We start from the raw sequence: 16,504 nt of genomic DNA, 5'->3' as shown, positions 1-16,504 counted from the left end.
GCGGTTAGATGCAACCACCCTATCTATTTCTGCCGTTGTGCTGTAAAAACAGACTCAAGGTCTCAAAATGGGTGGCGGCATTTACGCTGTTGAGGTCTAACGCGCTTTGGTAACCACTTAACACCAAGTGGGTAGCTTGTCCATACGTCTAAGCAATAAATAAATAAATAAATTATAATCGTATGATCGCTTATCTATCAGAAGATAGTTGCAAGATTTGCTACCGTAACAAACTTTCGACGAAAACTTACTACCATTACCAGTATTAATTTTTTCTATTTCTTTCTGGCTAGGCTCACAAATACTACCAGCTAATTTATTGCGAAAATCGAAAATCAGATCTGAAGGACGAAATTTCGACTAAAACATTTCAAGATCTACATACTTCAAAATCCTAATTACACATACACAGGTGTGAACCTTTTCTGCATATGTAAGAACAAGCTGCCCGCTCCGGCTCCGCTCGGGTCTTTAACAAAAATTTCAACGATATATGACGGTGTTTTATTTTTTTACATTATTGGAGTATCCCTAATTTTTTTCAAAAAGAGTATAACCTATGCCACTCGGCAATAGCGTAGCTTCCAAACAGTGAAAGAATTCTTCAAATTGGTGGGTTACATTATTGGAGTATCCCTAATTTTTTTCAAAAAGATTATAGCCTATGTCACTCGGCAATAGCGTAGCTTCCAAACAGTGAAAGAATTATTCAAATTGGTTCAGTAGTTTCGGAGCCTATTCGATACAAACAAACAAACAAATCTTTCCTCTTTATAAGAGAATTCCTAATTATAATTATAATTATAATAATATCTAAGAATAAAGATTAGGTAGGTACAGAAATTTATTTTGATTTTAAGATTACTTATATCATAACTCAAGACAATCTAAACAATCTGCGCTTACAAAACAACATAAATAAGAACGCAGATCGTAGCAAGCGATTGTTTCCCGGATGTTATAGACAGGACGTTAAAATAAATACTCCGTATATACAGTGCTGGATGTCCAACGAAGCATCCGCTCTAGATGTTAAAAGATATTTCTCGTCTCCGTTGCCTCCTTATCAAGAACAAATAATCATTTAGTGAATACGGTGTTCGTTTTTGTTTGTTGGACTACAAACGACTACTTGTAGACGCTTAGTTTTCGGAACAAAACATCAAAAATTCCCCGAACGGAACGTTATTTTTTTTATAAATACTTACAGATACCTTAAATACGCTACTTTGGCGTCAAACATAAAAACTGTGTAGGTACTGACAGGTGTTTCTCATTTGTGATCGGTCTGGGCTACGCAAACTGTTCAAAGCTGAGAGGTTTAACTCAACCAATACTACCACCATCTACGTAATGAATCCAATCTTTACAAATGAATAGTCTTTTCAATAATGGTAATAGTAGAGCGTATTGCTTATCGGCTAGGCTAGGTTGCATCATTCTGTCCTTTTTGTGCCACGAAGTAGTTAGGCATGCGTTGCAGCTTAAGAAGTGGAATAAATGCTATTTTGAAGTCGTCGTGGCCTAAAGAATAAGACGTCCGGTGCATTCGTAGCTAGCTATGAAACGGTGTTCGAATCCCGCAGGCGGTTACCAATTTTTCTAATGAAATACGTACTTAACAAATGTTCACGATTGACTTCCACGGTGAAGGAATAACATCGTGTAATAAAAAGGTAGGACCTCATGTGAGACCGCACGGGTAGGTACCACCGCCCCGCCTATTTCTGCCGTGAAGCAGTAATGCGTTTCGGTTTGAGGGCATCTAAACCATTAAAAAATTACCCATTGGACCCGGACAAGCTTGCCAACCAGCTTTTTGCTTGCCAACCAAGTGCTCAATAAATATTTAGCATTTATTCATTTTTAAAACATTAATATATCAATAAGATAATTAATAAGCATTTTCTAAAAAAGAAATATGTGTACGTTGTCTCATAGAGTAAATAGGGAACTAAATTATTCGATAAATAAATCGCAAACTACGTCAGCTCTTCAAAAAACAATAACCAAAACCGAATTATTTAAGCAATTTCCTTTGTCCGAAGCACTCCAAATACGTATTCCGTTGGTACCGATGTATGTACATATGTACCACGCAAGTTGCAACTGATTCGATCTGGCAAGCCAGCCAATAACGAAATCGAGTGCTGTTTGTGTAATGCTCTAGTGCTTGTACACAGAACGCTAAGGATGCGTATTGTGAAACGGATACATTACTGGACTTGTTCATCTAATGTCATCATACGACGTTAGAGTTTGATGAGACTCTCCGAGAATCAATTCTTAAAGCTAATGATTCTTCTTTTCAGTCGTATTCACTCTTGGCAGAGTGGTCATGGGTGATGACCACGACCACTGTCCCAAGAGTGGTGGTGCGCTTCACCAGATGTCGCCATTCCTGGCGTACCGCGGCCCTTCTTGTGCACTCGTTAACAGGACCGTTTAGAGATACCTTTTGACGCTAACGATGGGAAACTATGATTTCTAATGGACAATGCCGATATAAAAAAAAAGGATTTTTATAAGATATAGTTTCCAAAGTAAACTTAATTAATCTGAATAAAATTAATCTTAAAATCTAATTAAAAATCTAATTAAATCTAATTAAAAATTAATCTGAATAAAAATTTAGATGTCGCTTTCAGATTAAATTTGTGTTTACAAAATGCTATTTAAACGACCAAACTAAGATGTTTGTGAATCAATAGTGTCAAGCACGATCTTGCAGTTCGGGACAATAGCAAGATTTATTGTTAGATGTATTGCTAAAATTATTATTGTATTAACATCAAAGATTATCAAATTTAGGACAATGTCTTTAAAGGCATCCAGTGTATTGATATTCTTTCTGACTCACAGCTGATGATCTGTTATCATTTGAGATCTTTGTGGTTTACGTAGACTTTCGTTTCCTGTATTTTCTAAGTCCCATACTGAGTTCTCGGAGAGTGCTCATTGCATGATGATTCCGTCGTATTTTATTTAACACGGCGACACCCGAAATTGTAGCAGTATGAACTACCCTTCACGTTGTATCTCTGTCACTATGACATAGATTGCTAACAAGTTCTCCGCAGCGGATAGCTAATTGATCTATGCCTTTGACATATGCTGATAACTACAGTATGAGCGAAAGTGATCACTTAAAAAAAAAAAAATCTTATAGAAGACTTTGCACGTTTTCAATAAGCTTCCTAAAATGATCAATTACCTACTACCTGTTCATATATTTCATATATTACTAAAATAACGTTTGTGTACAAAGGCATAAAAAATTATTAATAAAAATTAAAACCAAATTCAAATTTAAACATATTTTACTCGAATACATTAAAAAATAAATAGTACACTTACATCTTGTGTGCATGATAGAAAGTCGTTTGCAGATGTTTTGTGTTACAGCCGAGAAATAAAAGGTATTTGAGATAAATAAGTATACGGTGCGAATTGAGAGCCACCTCCTTAATTTCTGAAATCGGTTAATACAGCTTAAAGCTATCCACTAGATGACTATGAATCTTCGTGGGAACGTGAAGCTCGGTCCCGCCCTTTTCATTTTCTTTATATTATTATAGTTTTGCAATTTAGGTTTATAATTAATGATCTTACTTTTTAGTGATAAAAAAATGTAGATAAAAATAGGCATCATTGCTACGTTTGTTTTGAAAATCTTTTGGCCTGAGAAGATCACTAACAAAGAGCTGTGGAGGATCACTAAGCAGACACCAATGGAGAAGGAGATCCTTACGCGGAAGTGGCATTGGATTGGTCACACTTTGAGAGAGCCCGATACACACCTATCAAAGAGAGCACTGACCTGGAAAGTGTCTGGTAAAAGGAAGAGAGGCCGCCCCAGAACAACTTGGCGTCGCTCGGTGTAGCAGGAGCTAGGGGTCTTGGGCATGACGTGGGAGGAGCTAGAACAGACTGCCCAAGACCGATATAAATGGAAAAATTTGATTCGAGCCCTACACCCCAGTAGAGGGTAATAGGAAAGCATGATGATGATGATGCTACGTTTGTTTCGCCGATTTCTTTCAGAAAGAGCCACTTTTTAAAAACTGATGATATAGTTTACTTTAATTTAAAATAAACATGTTGGATTGTAGGTAGGTACACAATTTGTAAGAGAATTTGCTACAGCAAAAAAAGAATCTATCTACAGACCTCCTAAAGAAGATAATACGCCAAATAATTTTTCTGTTAACATTCCACTCAATAACGTAATAAATTATACCACTCACACTGTGCAACTGTTTTGTAGGCCCATGCATTAGGCTTTGCGCATTGTTTTCAATTTCCATAGTTTATAGGCATGAGTTTCCACCAAAGCTTACGGCTATTTCAAGCCTACATTTGCGGCTCACCCGGCCGGCCCACAGTGCAAGGCAGACAACGTACAATACAACAGAGCTGGCTATTATTCACTGTGATGAACGTGAATGGAAGATCCCTTAATCCGAACGCATGTACGTGATTCTAAGTTACAGTATAAACATATTAAGTGTCCTGGAAGTTAATAAAAAAGAGAAATTCTTAAACTAAATACGAATTCTCTAATTAAGCATGCACGAGAAGATGCGATTTAACTGGGGTAACTGTTGAACTATCTCATAACATGAGAAACTATTCCAATAAACAATGCTAATAAAAATAGAACCAGTATTGTGAGTGCTGCATACATGTTTTAAGTAAAAGTTCATAGTTGGCGGATGCGCTTCGCGACCGGTGTCCCAGTTTGTGGCTGTTTATCAATAAAATTGATTCAATTGTGGTTTTCATAGTTTCTTTTTTTTTTGCTTTTAAATAAACTTTGTTATTGGTTTTACAAATTTGATATTTATCTTTCCAAACATTCTTTCAAGTAATTTTTAAAATGCGTTTAGTTGTCTATAGAACAATTAAGTGGTTTCAAAAATTGTAATCGTGAAGTTATTCAGCTGAACAGATTTTATGTACCTTTATGAACCCTTATTTTTATTATTTTGCAGTCGGTGCAAATTGTCTGTCGACTTACAGCTTACGTAGGTAGTATTAAAACACCTGAAAGTAAATGCTGGCACCCACTACCATATTGCGGCTTGCATTTAAGCCGAAAAGGACTCATAGACGGTAACTTTCTCTAATAGGGCCTAAAAGTGTTTGATTATTAAAACTACATGGCTTAGTTCAAAACTTCCAGTCTTATTTTAGCTAGCACGCAAAGGTTATTGTTAGACACTATATTTATGAAATATATCAAAGAAGCCATCCTTTTTTTTTGGGCCGAGGGCTGGAACTCCTACTAGGTCGCTGCGCCTGGTGGGCGCGCGGGGTATGTGGGATTGTTCCGCGACTGCGAACTGCGGGCCCAAGGATGTTTTTAGCGCCCTACCGCACTAAACGATTCCCCTGCACTCTTACACCCGACGTCTGATCTCCGCCCGAGGTTAGAACCCGATCAGGATGCCGAACAACGGGTCGTTGAGGTGGTAGTCGACGACCTATGACGCCGGTGTCCGCGGAACGGCAGCCCTACCAGGCCGCCCGAGCGATGCCGCTGGTGTTCTGGGATAGCCCGTTGGCTCAGAACCAGCCTGCCGGGTCGGAATGCGATACACCGCCGACCGGCTTGCTCTTCCACAGTATGGTCAGCGACTACAGCGATGACGTCAATGCGGACTGCAGCCGACGACGCGCCGTCCCATCCTCCACTATCACCATTAGGAGACTGCCTCTTCACAGAAGCCGGAGCTGGATGAACATGCATCTTAGCCACGACGGTCGGAAGCCACAAACCCGGTCCTTTTTTTGCAACAAAATGTGGCACTAATCTACGGACAGATCGCGAGCGTGTGCTCCGCCGTGTCCTCGTTACATCCACTGCAATGGTGACACTTCAGCGTCGGCTCCTTTCACCCGAAAGGACGAGGTGCAAGTAGTGGCCAAAACAGCCGTGTCCCGTGAGCATCTGCGTCGCCCGGAAGGTGAGACGTCCTCGGTCGCGATTCACCAAGTCCGAAATCACCTGGTGGATTGCCTCGATGGTTCGTCGCAAAAAAAGCTTTCCTGCCTTAACAATATATTAACCCCTTAAACAAAGAAATCATTTCACAATACTTATTTAATAAATCATTTCATAATTCATTTAACTGAAAGCCAAACTTTTTGAATTAAAGTGAAGCTACTAAAGTTAACCACGTTGTATAATTGAACACTTAAAAGCTTCGGTCGATGGAAAACTCTTTGTAAATCGAAAACCTATTAATTGTAAAGGCACACATGACTGGTCCGATCCGTCCGCATTTCGGACATCAAAGGTTGGAATCATCGAACCTTGCAGTCCTTGCTCAAAAATTACATACTCTTCACCATTCCGACGTACCCTTTCATTAATCAAATTTAAAAGTATCCCTTACAAAAAGAATTTTCGTAATGACGTGTCTACGCAGGACAAGATTTTGCCAAAAAAGGCTTCAACAAATCAAATAAGCCAGGGCTTGGCTTGAGAGCCCCGGCTCTAGCTACTTCCATATTTTGACTCCACACGGAAGAGGGCTGTTCGAATAGTCGTTAATCCCATTCTCACGGATCGTTTGGAACCTCTGGGTCTGCGGAGGGACTTTGGTTCTCTTTGTATTTTGTAGCGTATGTTCCATGAGGAATTATTTGGAATGTCCCATCACCTCGTTTTCACCACCGCACCACCACTTACCATCCGGTTTCGGAATGAGCTCCCCTCTACGGTGTTTCCCGAGCGCTATCAGTTACTGTTGTCCTTCTTCAAACGAGGCTTGTGGACAGTACTTAACGGTAGGCAGCGGCTTAGCTCTGCCCCTGGCATTGCTGACGCTGATGGGCGACGGTTACCACTCACTATCCGGTGGGCCCTATGCTCGTCTGCCTACAAGGGCAATAAAAAAACTACTAGAGTAGTAGACGGCCGTGTCAACGGCGAACAGAGCCAATGAGTCTGGGACTATCGCAGGACGTCGTTTATGTAGACACCGAATAATAGCGGGGCGAGTACTCTTTGAAGACGTCGAAGAATGCTTTTTTAGAGCTTTTTAGAGCTTTTTTAGAAGAAGACTTTTATGTTTAACAGTTTGGGTTGGATAAACTTTAAGAGAATATGCTTCACGAGGCGGCACTCTTTAAATAAGACGATGTTTCTGAGAAGATTGTAGAGCAGACACTCGTATAGTTTACATGGTTCTAGCTCTAGCTGTCTATTTTATATAAAACTCGACATTGATGCTATGTTTCTAATAAAGAGCATAATCAACAGAGATTGAACCAAGTTCCTAGAATATATCATTAAAGATCAATAACTCCTATTATATTATTTCAAATGAAATGTAATTCAATAATAATGTCTGCACAAATTTTTAACTCTAGACATTTTCAACTCCACACGAAATTGTGAACGAAAGCTGATATATTTTGAGATCAACGCAACATTACAAGAAGCATTTGCCGATATTTGTTCCTGTCTAAATAGATTGCGATGGCTGACAGAGAGATATTATCCCTTCTTGTTAAAGTATATCAGCTAGATAAAATTTACCTCCAAGTTGGCTTTCAGAAGACTTATTCCAATTGTATAAATAATTAGGTAATGTTCCCATTATTTCATTGTTATTAGTTTACATATACAAACTTTGAGAGTGATAAACAGAAAAACAGTACCCACACTCCTTGATTTTTATACAAACATTGGATTTAAAAAAAATCGATACCCATTGTGCGTTAGTTACGAAATTAATCTCCATTGGTGATCATGTAAATATTTCCTTATCTGCTTTAGTTTGTCGAGAGGTTCTTGTTAAATTTAAATTCCCATTGTGAACATCAGCAAAGTCAAAGTCTTATTTACTCGTGATCAAAGAAGGCTTTTGTTAAAATTAATGGAATTTGGCTCGCTTTAAACATTCTAATGGTCTCGTTTTGTCACTTCTTGATGTTATTTGAAAATTCTAAGATCGCTGTTGTCATTGTTTCACACTGAATTAATGTAATTGAATCGGAAACTGTAGCCCTGTTTTTCACATAGTATTATATTATTTGAAGTTATTTGGAAAAGTTTACTTTTGCATAATTTCTGGACTTCAGATAGCCAATGCTTTAGGTAACAGAGATCTTTTGCGGAATTTTGTTTCTAAGTTTGCTTTTTACGGATAATACATATTTCTAATGAATCAATGTATATTTAAAAAAAACTTAAAGTAGTTCGTTATCGTTGAGTTATATTTATAAAAAATACGAAAAATTGTGTATCGCACAACAAAAGTAAGAAAAGAAGAAAGGTTAATTGTAAAAGACATGCACACGATTTAAAACCTAAAAAAACATATTCATATGTAGTGAAATATAGTGATTTCAATTGATCATTCAGTCACTCCGGCGATTATGATTCCTGGAACATATTATTTCGAGGTCGACGTCGAGTCTGATAGCGTTATAGTACAATGCAGATGCACATTAATCGCTAGATTACCGTTTGAATTGATATTTGATCAGATACACCTCCGATCCTAGCAATCACTATGGATCATCGAGGATTTCAGCCATTATTAGATTATGTATTGTATTGTCCTTATCTAAAAGGTGTTTTTAGCTTATTACTGATCAACATGATTTGAAATACCTTTGTTTGATCACAAGTATTCTCTTATAATGCCATTAACGAAATTCAGGCTCACCTCACTACCGGCGGTGGTAGGAAGGATTTTAGCCTGCAAGTATTTATGTATTATTAAAATTTATCTACAGTAATATTCTGTTAAATAGCTTCTTCTGTAGCTTAGATGCTAAAACATTATAATATTTGGAAGTAGCATAAGTAGTCGTACTTGAGCAGCCTCAAAATTTCTTTATCACTAAAATATATAAATTACTCGATTAGTTAAACATTCGTCAGCTATGTTCTTTTGCTTTTTGTGTGTTGTGTTTTAAAGTTTGAATAACTTTCATCTGATAATGAAAGGTCAGCCCTAAATAACGTAAAAATGTATTTATATGCATCTTAATTTGTGTGCCATGGGCTTAATGAGATCTTAATTACTGTGTGTATACTTTATCATAGTGATATGGTGTATGTGGGATTTGATGATCTGCAGGTGTTGGGAGCAGACCGCGGGCCCAAGGAATTTTAGGGCCCACCCACTAAAAAACTCCCCTGCACTCTTACACCCGACGTCCGATCTCCGTCAGAACCCGGTTAGAGTAGAGGGGTTCCCGCGGTCAACACTACAACCAGAAACGCGGTGCCACCCCGAGGACGCCCGACCGACGGGTCGTCGAGGCGATAGTCGACGACCAACGACGTCGGCCTCCGCGGTTAGGCGGCCCTACCAGGCCGCCCGGGCGATGCCGCTGGTGTTCCGGGATACCCCGCTGGGCCAGAACCAGCCTGCCGGGTCGGAACGCAATACACCGCCGACCGGGACCGGGATGAGTACCGCTAGTGAAGTAGTGAAAAGTAATCGAAAGTACTGAAAAATCTCATTAGTGTTGGCCTTACTCCTAGCATTGCTGACGTCCACGAGCGACAGTAACCATTTACCGTCAGATAGGCCGTAAGGTCGTCTGCTTACATAAGCAATAAAAATACTAACACTAATAATGATTATACCAATCATATTCATTCAATATTCGTATTAAGGTCTTTGATGATTTAATTACCTACATTCAAATTAATCAATGTAAAATGATTGACCTGATTAGAAGCTGGTTTGATCAAGAAAGTGCCTTTATGAACACACATATTAAGCTAAGTACATTAGATAATTGTGTATTGTGTGGAATAAGGTAATGGTAGTTTATAGATACGATCTTTAGTAGACATCATCAATGGCTTTAGTTATTTTCAGCTACCATAATGAAATTTTCCGATTAATTTATTGTTCATTTGTAGTATTCTAAATTAACTCTAAAGTTGCCAAAACAGGTCAATGTTCCATTAAAAAGTAAAGTGCCGTATGCGACTAGGATCCTTAAATTCGTCACGTTTGAAGTATTCTTCGTCTTTCATTTGATAATAAAATTGACATTTTTTTGTACTGATCAACGTCTCAAAAATTGGAAAAGTCAAAAAAGTTCAGTACGATATTATTTAGTGAATATCGTTACGCCTGAAGATATTATTATTAGCGGGATTAATAAATTTAATCATTTTGTCGTCAGTCAAGTGAATAATTCTGAGTAATGCAGCGGGTTTAGGGTTAAAGTTTTTATACTTATATTTTCTTATTATTTTAGATTTTTTTTTAATATATCTTTTCGGTTTTCGCAAGAAAGAAACATAATTAAAACTACTTTTACGGTTTAATATCGTGGTTTTTTTTAATCGTCATTATATTATTTCTAGCGTTTCGAATAGGTACTGTACTTTTTTCATCATCACGGTTGAATGACACAGTCAATGTTGTTTATTCAGCAACAATTTAATCATCAAAAACTCTTAAGAAGCCGCCCCCAAATTCGAGACATGTGTCATATTGTATTGCAAAGGTTAGCTTTAGAACGAGGTGCCATGAAAAAATAGCTGGGAAGGATTTAAAAAAAGTATAGCAGTACCCAGCCGGGGAAATCGGTCGAACATGTATTATTGTTGAAATATTGGTTTAAGCTTATAAGATTCGAACACTGGAGGGGCCGATGGCTCGTTTATCTTAGGTATTTAAAAAAGTAATTAAAATCACTTCACAGCTTAATGTTTTATTCATTATTTATTCGAATAAACTTTTTGTTGTAATGAATGACTGAAGTGCTATTCGTCATAGCATTCAATAAGGCGCTAAGGACTACCTTATCGTCTTAAAATGAAATTATTTAAATATCTTAAATAATAAAATAAAAAAAATAAACGCGAGATTAAACTTAAGGAATAATTTTACATAGGTACATACGAGTCGCAAAAATCTATGGAAATACCATACGAAAAACTACTTCTCTTATACATACTATATGACGAAAAATAATAAATAAATAACAAAATAAATCACGTCGGTTAACAATGTCAAACTAACTAAAGTATCTTTGTAAGTGAAGGTAACCACACAGCCAGAATTCTATTAAGACGGTCCCAAGTTGTTAGCTTAAGCAATGTTTATGTTACATTCTTCGCGTCTGGAGTTCAACCTTCTTACATGACATAGTTATTCGCAATTTTGCGATGACCCAGTTAAAGGCCTGATACAATTAATAAAAGGTTTTGCACGCGATATTACATAGCTTACTGTGGCAACAAAAACTGATTCTCATTCATAACGTATATTGATTGTTGTACAACAGTTACAGGTAGTGACCGTTTATTTGAATAAGTGTAAATAATAATGTGTTTTGTTGTGGATGGTAAGGCAGTCGTTATAAAAAAACTTCGATCTCAAATATCAAGGTAAGAGGCTACATTTATTTAATACTAGCTGACCCGACAGACTTCGTAGTGTCTCAATCGATAAATAAAAGACCTAAACTTTTGTATAAAATAAACTTAAAACAAACAAGGAATCCGTCCGACGGGGGACAAAAGAAAAACAAAATTGTTATTTTTAATTTAATTTCGAGTATTTTTTCATATTTATCTACCTATTAAACCTTCTCTGGACTTCCACAAATAATTCAAGACTAAAATTTGTCAAATCGGTCCAGCCGTTCTCGAGTTTTAGCGAGACTAACGAACAGCAATTCATTTTATATATAACTAGTCAGGTCATAAGTATTGTCACACAGTAAAAACTTTTCTTTTAGAATGCTGGCCACAAAAAAGTTTATTGAATTCGAATTTCGAATTGTTCATAAAATTAAAAATGTATACTTTTAGAATTTTACTCATTTTTAAATATGGAGTGGACGCTTAAAGAAGACCGTGTTGCAGTTATTGCGTTGCATCGTTGCGGTTACGCGCCAATTCAAATTTTTAACATACTGAAAAATTTGAATATAACCAAAAGATTCGTTTATCGTACCATCAAACGATACAATGAAGACTCTAGTGTAGATGACAGGTCAAGAAGTGGTCGCCCTCGGTCTGCTAGGACTCCAGCAGTGATAAAAGCTGTGAAGGCGCGAATTCAAAGAAATCCCAAACGTAAGCAGAAACTGTTGGCTCTTCAGATGGGGTTAAGCAGAACCACGGTGAAAAGGGTGTTAAATGAAGACTTAGGGCTTCGGGCATATCGAAGAAAAACAGGACGTCGTTTGAATGCTCGTCTAATGGACCTGAGACTGAAGAGATGCCGCGCTTTGTTGAAGCGGTACGCGGGAAAAAAATATCTGGAAAATCTTTTTTCGGATGAAAAAAATTTTACCGTAAAAGAGAGCTACAACAAACAAAATGATAAGGTGTACGCACACAGTAGTGAAGAAGCGAGCAACCGTATTCCCCGTGTCCAACGAGGTCATTTTCCATCCTCGCTCATGGTATGGTTGGGAGTTTCTTATTGGGGCTTAACAGAGGTACATTTTTGTGAGAAAGGTGTAAAAACGAATGCAGTTGTGTATCAAAATACAGTCCTGACGAAACTTGTGGAACCTGTTTCTCATACCATGTTCAATAACAGGCACTGGGTATTCCAACAAGATTCGGCGCCAGCTCATAGAGCGAAGAGCACACAAGACTGGCTGGCGGCGCGTGAAATCGACTTCATCCGGCACGAAGACTGGCCCTCCTCCAGTCCAGATTTGAATCCGTTAGATTACAAGATATGGCATCACTTGGAGGAAAAGGCGTGCTCAAAGCTTCATCCCAATTTGGAGTCACTCAAGACATCCTTGATTAAGGCAGCCGCCGATATTGACATGGACTTCGTTCGTGCTGCGATAGACGACTGGCCGCGCAGATTGAAGGCCTGTATTCAAAATCACGGAGGTCATTTTGAGTAAACTTTAGTGTCATAAGAATCTATGTTTTGTTAAGTTCATTTTGGTATATGAATGGTTGCATAATGAATAAACTTGTTTCAATCATTTTACATTAAACATGTGACAGAATTTATGACCTGACTAGGTAGATAGATAGATTGTACATATATATTATGAGCTCCCGTAATCACACAACAGGCGAGCTCGTTCTCTTAATTTACGCAATAAAATAAATTTTGGTGCTTATAAAATATATTTAATAAACACAAAATGATATTAAATTAGCTCAAAATTCGATCGAAGTATGATTTTTCCCTACGTTTCGCATTTCAAGGAGGCAAAATGGTATTGTCTTACCAACATGCTCCGTACAATTTACAGTACGTACTTTGTGGGTAACTCATAGTTATATAGGATATAGATATTATATGAACCCAATCTGAATATCATAATATAAAAATCGTGTGGCGCAAGAAATAGCAAATTACTTATAAAATATTAGTAATCTTTTTAATATAAAATACAGGAAAATATTGAACGTTATTTTTTTTGGAGAAACCCAGTGTTCTCAGTTGTTTCTATTTTGGCCCATTAACGTTTCTTATCTGAACTAGATGAATATGATACAAATATTACAATTTTGAGAGGTACCAGCAGTGAAGGACTAAGGGTTATGATAATAAAGATGATGACGATAAATTTTTGCTCCTTGCTTGGTGTTCAGTAATTACCGGATTGTTCATTACAGTTCAAATTGCATCATCATTGCATAATACAATATTATTCTAAACAAAATTTTGCATTGTGGAAATACTTCACGAAACTAGATTAAATAAACGTCATTATTGTCTCCAACAATTCAATTCAATGGTAAAACGTAAATTATCATTTCATTTCAAAAAGTTCCCTTTACAAATAGTAAGTACACAAACTTTGGTTTAGATAAATTCCTAAGCGTTCAGAAAAATGGCACAGATAGTTTACGTAGATTTCTTGGGTCAGCGAAACTACTACTAAAACTTATACAAAGTTGATTGCTCAGTGACCCACTCCCGGGGTGAATCTCTCTTGAATATCTATCAGTAGTTACAAATGTTCTATTTTAGATTTATTTGTAGCGTGTACGAAACGTTATACGTTTTCCAGATATAAAAGCGAATGTACTCGTACCAAGCGAGTACTGTTAATTTATTCAAGTCGATACATTGTACATGTAACTATACTGAGACCTTAAAACCTATATCTCAAGGTGGGTGGCGCATTTGCGTTGTAAATGTCTATGGGCTGCAACACCACTGAACACCAAGTGGGCTGTGAGCTCATCCACCCATCTAAGCAATAAAAAAAAACATTTATTTGTAAATAAATATATAATCAACGCGTTCTCACGAAGGACATCCACATTAAAACTTAATATCATATATAAAAATCAAACAAGAAAAATCTATGATTTACCTTAGGGTAAATTGTAAATTGCATATTGTTGAATTGCATTGTACCACGATCATTCCCATATTTACCACGTATATTCCACTTTGAAAATAGTGCAAGAGAATAGATAAAAAATTAAACAAATGCATTCACATTACTTACACTTACATTAATATAAGCAATTGGTTGGAATAATTACTTAATTTGAGCACGATTTACCTTGTAATATCGGTTATATTTAAGTCCACTCTAACCATCATCCCCCGACGTGAATCCAAACTTGATCCAAGTGATGATTAGGATACTAAGGGCGGCAAAAGTGGTCATAGCTTACGGAATTAGAACCGCAGAAAGAAATTATAATTTTATGTGATAAATTTTCCATCTATCGAACATCTAAAATAGATAGATAGCTTTTAGTTTTGTAAATTTAATTTTCTCTAAGCTTATTCCCATGTTTTATGGGAATACAGTACATCTTTTTTCATCATTAAGTCTTTCAAGATTTTCAACAAATTGATTTAAACTGTATTGTTTAAACTGTATTTGTTTCTGTGATTTCCATTGCACACAAATAACGGACCGTATGTAAATATTTTAAAACAGTGAATTTGTCAACAACATACACCTTGCATAAAAATTTTAGCAGGTGCTACCCGAGTTGGCGTCAATGTTTTTCGGAAGCCGTGGGTACAAATTTATTGGACTCTCAGTTCCGTGTGACGGAAATATCGTTCAGGTCTGGGGAGCAATTCCGAGAATGTACCGTGAACGATTATTACCGTGTGAGGTTAGATAAATACGAATTGAGTATTTTAAACAAAAGACTGTGTTTATTTGTGTACGACATATAAATGCTCAATCTTCCTTTTCGTGGTGAAAGTTTGTATCTGTTCATTCTGAATTTCGAGGCTAGTCTAGTGAGATAATGACTATCATACTATTCAAATTAAAAAGAAGAATTCGTTTGCAGTGAATATAGGTGAAATGGTAGTACTAAATATTATTTCTACCTACCACAAGTACAGAATAAAAAAAAAATATGGGGAGAATTAGACAGAAAATATCATAAACCTAAAATTATTATGAATGGATAGCGTAGTAAAGAATTACAAAGAGAAGGTCTTTTTTCGATGGCGCATCATAGATCAACGGTCCAATTTTTGCTTTTTAGAATGTAAGATAGCATTTTAGGGTATTTACCTTGTTCTGTCTTGCATTGCTGTTATCCGTGGGAGGCATATAGCAAGATGTGGCAAGTTGTTAGTCGGCAGAGGTTACGAGTTGTGAATTTTACTGTTATAATCTGCAAAAGAATATATTTAGCAAATTTAATATTCCTTTTTTCCTTTCTCTTCATAATATTCTCAACTCTGATTAGATTCAGAGATCGACAGAGCAACAGAGAGGGTTCAATGGTACTTCGTTACATTTTTTTTCTGTTTGTTACCCTTCCCCTAAAAATATTGTGTTTCGGATTAAAGAAAAAAAAGTTGAAGGGGGAATTAATTCAATGTAAGGATATCGGAATACTTTAATTGGGAGCTTTCATGTTCAAGAAATAATGAGACTTTTCGTTTAATATCTACTTATCACTGAAACGCAGTGTTCAAATATCGATTTCGTAAAAAACGAACGTTTTTTTTATTACCCTTGTAGGCAGATGAGCATACAGCCCACCTGATGGTGAGTGGTTACCGTCGCCCATGGACTTCAGCAATGTCAGGGGCAGAACCGAGCCGCCGCCTAAAACGTGCCTGAACGTGCGTCGAAAAGCTTGTCGCGTCATGAAACAGCTTGTCGCAGCATCTTGAAGCAGCTTTGGTAATAAGATCGCAGCTTTTTAGCAGGTTGACTTCAATTCACTAGAACAGTGGTTTTCAATAGCTTTTTTACATGAGGACAAAAAATATTAGAGTTATTGAACTCAACGAAAGAAATATGTCAAGTCAAACAACAGTTTTAAGAGGTCGCATACCCGTATTTTCTAAAAAGGTATTATTATAACTGTATAATAGCATTTTTAGATACACAGAATATAATTCAAAAATATAATACCCAGTAAAACTTTCATGTAAGATTTGCTCTAAAATCTTGTATTTAAATCCAACATTTTTCAATAAAACCACTCAAATCTGACAGTATCCTTATAAAGAAATCTCTTGAACGCGTTGCATCCCTTAATATGCTATTAGGAGATGAAATACGTTTATTATTTTCCGAAAAA

At 36.8% G+C, this 16,504-nt stretch overlaps 1 long non-coding RNA gene across 2 annotated transcripts; it reads right to left on the bottom strand.

Annotated features, from left to right (window-relative positions):
- Positions 1–407: 407 nt before the first annotated feature.
- LOC134199253 (uncharacterized) lies at positions 408–16,198 on the bottom strand. Of its 2 annotated transcripts, XR_009973670.1 has the most exons (4): positions 15,929–16,198; positions 15,481–15,583; positions 14,497–14,673; positions 408–469 (listed from the first exon to the last, which is right to left on the bottom strand). It is a non-coding gene; the product is annotated as an uncharacterized LOC134199253 (long non-coding RNA). The 2 variants fall into 2 exon arrangements; XR_009973669.1 differs by lacking the exon at positions 408–469 and having other exon boundaries at positions 14,198–14,673.
- Between the last annotated feature and the right edge of the window lie 306 nt (positions 16,199–16,504).

This window comes from Bombyx mori, chromosome 8, assembly GCF_030269925.1.
Source record: "Bombyx mori chromosome 8, ASM3026992v2".
Taxonomy (NCBI): Eukaryota; Metazoa; Arthropoda; class Insecta; order Lepidoptera; family Bombycidae; genus Bombyx; species Bombyx mori.
Note: the sequence above shows the minus strand (reverse complement) of the source record. Positions and strands in the feature narration are given on the sequence as shown.